The following is a 5661-nucleotide window of genomic DNA, read 5'->3' on the forward strand; positions in this document are numbered from 1 at the left end:
CTGAAAGTGTCCTTGCTTTTTTTTTTTTTTATTCACTAATTTGTCTGTACTTTCACCTTCTGGGTGTGGCTCTATATCTTTTCACCCTGCTGGTATATCCTCCTGGTGAGTCTCAATTTGATGTACAGCCACACTGCAGTAGTTTGTCAGTCAGTGAAAGACCAGCTAAGGTTTTATTTCTCTGCTGTTTTTGTCCTTTATCCTGCACCTATCTTCTGTTTCTTTTATAGGAAGTAGGCGGATTATTCTCTAACAATGCTTTCTTAATCCTATTTTGTGGTTTGTTTTGCTCATTCTGGTATGTATTTCAGCACACTTTGCCTTCTGTAGGTAATTTGCACTCTGCTCTGCCTACCAATTCTTTAGGAGAATCGTAAAGCGCTCAAAGGCCTTTGAGGCAGCATTGGTCCAATTGCACTTGTTCCCCTGCTCTTAAATGGGCAGCAGGCAAACTTAATGCCCCCAGCAAATAGCTAGCAGGCATTTACTATACACTCGTATAGCTGGGAGGAATCTTGTTTAAAAGGCATCCACCCCAATAGGGAGGTGCCAAGCAGCTGTGAATCATTAGGTAGTGTGGTAGTCTACTAATGAGTTGTGCGGTTCTCTAGTTCTGGTGTGGCCAGTGTTCTGAAGCCGTAGTCCCTTGTCCTTGTGAGACCAGTCCTGAACCTGTAGTCCCGGTCCTTGTACGGTCAGTTCTGAACCTGTAGTCGCTGATCCTTGTGCGGCCAGTCCTGAACCTGTAGTCCTAGTGCGGCCAGTCCTGAACCTGTAGTCCTTGTGCGGCCAGTCCTGAACCTGTAGTCCTTGTGCGGCCAGTCCTGAACCTGTAGTCCTTGTGCGGCCAGTCCTGAACCTGTAGTCCTTGTGCGGCCAGTCCTGAACCTGTAGTCCTTGTGCGGCCAGTCCTGAACCTGTAGTCCTTGTGCGGCCAGTCCTGAACCTGTAGTCCTTGTGCGGCCAGTCCTGAACCTGTAGTCCTTGTGCGGCCAGTCCTGAACCTGTAGCCCTTGTGCGGCCAGTCCTGAACCTGTAGTCCTTGTGCGGCCAGTCCTGAACCTGTAGCCCTTGTGCGGCCAGTCCTGAACCTGTAGCCCTAGTGCGGCCAGTTCTGAACCTGTAGTCCTAGTGCGGCCAGTCCTGAACCTGTAGTCGCTGATCCTAGTGTGGCGAGTGCCTGAACCTCATCCCTCGGTTCGTGTGCAGCCAGTCCTTGTATCAGTAACCCGTGTATTTGAACGTGTGCCTATCCGAATATTCCATATATCCAGTGTCCCAACAATCTACGAATCAACCCTGGGTGAGACTCCGTTTCAGTAACTTTTCTACCGGTGGATTCTGAACCTTGTAGTCAGAACAGTCAGAATCCATGATGTCAGTCACTGTTCTGCAAAGGATTCAAACCTATTAGTGTGAATGGAGCAAACGTCCTTTCCGTGTCTTGAGTACCCGACTCTTTAGATCAGCAGCTGCAGTACCAGGGATTACATAGAAGTGGTACCTGGTGGCTACTTACAGCACAAGCTTGACTCAACCCTCAGGAGCTCCAGTCAAAATCAGGTAGTCTTCTCCTAGGTAAGCCCGACCCTGTGGCACAGTGGATCCATGAACCACATGCATCACCTACATGCATAACAAGCAGTATTACAGTAGTGATATACTTGTACACTGGGAGCAGTATTATAGTAGTTATATACTTGTACATAGGGAGCAGTATTATAGTAGTTATATGCTTGTACATAGGGGGCAGTATTATAGTAGTTATATTCTTGTACATAGGGGCAGTATTATAGTAGTTATATTCCTGTACATAGGGGGCAGTATTATAGTAGTTATATTCTTGTACATAGGGGGCAGTATTATAGTAGCTATATACTTGTACACTGGGAGCAGTATTATAGTAGTTATATTCTTGTACATAGGGGGCAGTATTATAGTAGTTATATTCTTGTACATAGGGGGCAGTATTATAGTAGTTATATTCCTGTACATAGGGGGCAGTATTATAGTAGTTATAATACTGCCCCCTATGTACAAGAATATAACTACTATAATACTGCCCCCTATGTACAAGACTATAACACTGCCCCTATGTACAAGAATATAACTACTATAATACTGCCCCCTATGTACAAGCATATAACTACTATAATACTGCCCCCTATGTACAAGAATATAACTACTATAATACTGCCCCCTATGTACAAGAATATAACTACTATAATACTGCCCCCTATGTACAAGAATATAACTACTATAATACTGCCCCCTATGTACAAGAATATAACTACTATAATACTGCCCCCTATGTACAAGAATATAACTACTATAATACTGCCCCCTATGTACAAGAATATAACTACTATAATACTGCCCCCTATGTACAAGAATATAACTACTATAATACTGCCCCCTATGTACAAGAATATAACTACTATAATACTGCCCCCTATGTACAAGAATATAACTAATATAATACTGCCCTATGTACAAGAATATATTAGTTATATTCTTGTACATAGGGCAGTATTATAGTGGTTATATACTTGTACATAGGGGGCAGTATTATAGTAGTTATATGCTTGTACATAGGGGGCAGTATTATAGTAGTTATATTCCTGTACATAGGGGGCAGTATTATAGTAGTTATATTCTTGTACATAGGGGGCAGTATTATAGTAGCTATATACTTGTACACTGGGAGCAGTATTATAGTAGTTATATTCCTGTACATAGGGGGCAGTATTATAGTAGTTATATTCTTGTACATAGGGGGCAGTATTATAGTAGTTATATTCCTGTACATAGGGGGCAGTATTATAGTAGTTATATTCTTGTACATAGGGGGCAGTATTATAGTAGTTATAATACTGCCCCCTATGTACAAGAATATAACTACTATAATACTGCCCCCTATGTACAAGACTATAACACTGCCCCTATGTACAAGAATATAACTACTATAATACTGGCCCCTAGGGGGCAGCATTATAGTAGTTATATGCTTGTACATAGGGGCCAGTATTATAGTAGTTATATTCTTGTACATAGGGGGCAGTATTATAGTAGTTATATTCTTGTACATAGGGGGCAGTATTATAGTAGTTATATTCTTGTACATAGGGGGCAGTATTATAGTAGTTATATTCTTGTACATAGGGGGCAGTATTATAGTAGTTATATTCTTGTACATAGGGGGCAGTATTATAGTAGTTATATTCTTGTACATAGGGGGCAGTATTATAGTAGTTATATTCTTGTACATAGGGGCAGTGTTATAGTCTTGTACATAGGGGGCAGTATTATAGTGGTTATATTCTTGTACATAGGGGCAGAATTATAGTAGTTATATTCTTGTACATAGGGGGCAGTATTATAGTAATTATATGCTTGTACATAGGGGGCAGTATTATAGTAGTTATATGCTTGTACATAGGGGGCAGTATTATAGTAGTTATATGCTTGTACATAGGGGGCAGTATTATAGTAGTTATATGCTTGTACATAGGGGGCAGTATTATAGTAGTTATAGTCTTGTACATAGGGGGCAGTATTATAGTAGTTATATTCTTGTATATGGGGGCAGTATTATAGTAGTTATATTCTTGTATATGGGGGCAGTATTATAGTAGTTATATTCTTGTATATGGGGCAGTATTATAGTAGTTATATTCTTGTACATAGGGGCAGTATTATAGTAGTTATAGTCTTGTACATAGGGGGCAGTATTATAGTAGTTATATTCTTGTACATAGGGGCAGTATTATAGTAGTTATAGTCTTGTACATAGGGGGCAGTATTATAGTAGTTATATTCTTGTACATAGGGGGCAGTATTATAGTAGTTATATTCTTGTACATAGGGGCAGTATTATAGTAGTTATATTCTTGTAAATAGGAGCAGTATTATAGTAGAAACATTCTTGTACACTGTGTTCCAAATTATTATGCAAATGATATTTTTCTCTGATTTTCCTAAATAGTCGGTACAAATCACAGTCAGTCTAATAAAAGTCATCACCCGTTAGAGTATACATCAAATTTTATTGAAGAAACCTCCCAATGATAACAGTATTATCTCCAAAATGAATAAAAACCCAAATTGCACTGTTCCAAATTATTAGGCACAGTAGAATTTCTAAACATTTGATATGTTTTAAAGAACTGAAAATGCTCAATTGTGGAATTTGCAGCATTAGGAGGTCACATTCGCTGAACAAAAAGGATATTTTGGAGTTAAATAGCTTAACAGGCCAAGTTATATGTTAACATAGGAACCCTTCTTTGATATCACCTTCACAATTCTTGCATCCATTGAACTTGTGAGTTCTTGGAGAGTTTCTGTTTGTATTTCTTTGCATGAAGTCAGAATAGTCTCCCAGAGCTGCTGTTTGATGTGAACTGCCTCCCACCCTCATAGATCTTTCGCTTGATGATACTTCAAAGGTTCTCTATAGGGTTGAGGTCAGGGGAGGATGGTGGCCACACCATGAGTTTATCTCCTTTTATGCCCATAGCAGTCAATGACTCAGAGGTCTTCTTTGCAGCATGAGATGGTGCGTTGTCATGCATGAAGAGGATTTTGCCCCTGAAGGCACATTTCTGCTTCTTATACCATGTAAGACAGCTGTCAGTCAGAAACTCTATATACTTTGCAGAGGTCATTTTCACACCTTCAGGAACCTTAAAGAGCCCTACCAGCTGTTTCCCCATGATTCCGGCTCAAAACATGACTCCTCCTCCTCCTTACTGACGTCGCAGCCTTGTTGGGCCATGGTGGCCATCCACCAACCATCCACTACTCCATCCATCTGGACCATCCAGGGTTGCTCGACACTCATCAGTAAACAAGACTGTATGAAAATTAGTCTTCATGTATGTCTGGGCTCACTGCAACCATTTCTGCTTGTGAACACTGTTTAGGGGTGACCGAATAGTAGATTTATGCACCACAGCAAGCCTTGGAAGGATCCTACACCTTGAGGTTCGAGGGACTCCAGAGGCACCAGCAGCTTTAAATATCTGTTTGCTGGTTTGTAATGGCTTTTTAGCAGCCACTCTCTTAATCCGATGAACTTGCCTGGCAGAAACCTTCCTCATTCTGCCTTTATCAGCACAAACATGTCTGTGCTCAGAATCAACCACAAATCTCTTAACAGTACGATGGTCACATTTAAATTTTTGGGAAATATCTAATGTTTTCATCTCTTGACCAAGGCATTGCACTATTTGATGCTTTTCAGCAGCAGAGAGATCCTTTTTATTTACTAAATTCCTTGAAACCTGTGCCCTGCTTAATAATGTGGAACATCATTCTTAAGTAGTTTTCCTTTAATTGAGCTCACCTGGTAAACTAATTATCACAGGCATTTGAGATTGATTTCAGTGATCCAAAGAGCCCTGATACACAATAGCATCTATGAGTTTATTTGAAAAACAAAAAATTACATCTTTATGACACTTAAATCCAATTTGCATAATAATTTGGAACACAGTGTAAATAGGAGCAGTATTATAGTAGTTAAATTCTTGTACATAGGGGCAGTATTATAGTAGTTAAATTCTTGTTCATAGGGGCAGTATTATAGTAGTTATATTCTTGTACATAGGGGGCAGTATTATAGTAGTTATATTCTTATACATAGGGGCAGTATTATAG

Source organism: Dendrobates tinctorius, unplaced genomic scaffold, assembly GCF_039654945.1.
Source record: "Dendrobates tinctorius isolate UK_male_01 unplaced genomic scaffold, ASM3965494v1 ptg000099l, whole genome shotgun sequence".
Taxonomy (NCBI): domain Eukaryota; kingdom Metazoa; phylum Chordata; class Amphibia; order Anura; family Dendrobatidae; genus Dendrobates; species Dendrobates tinctorius.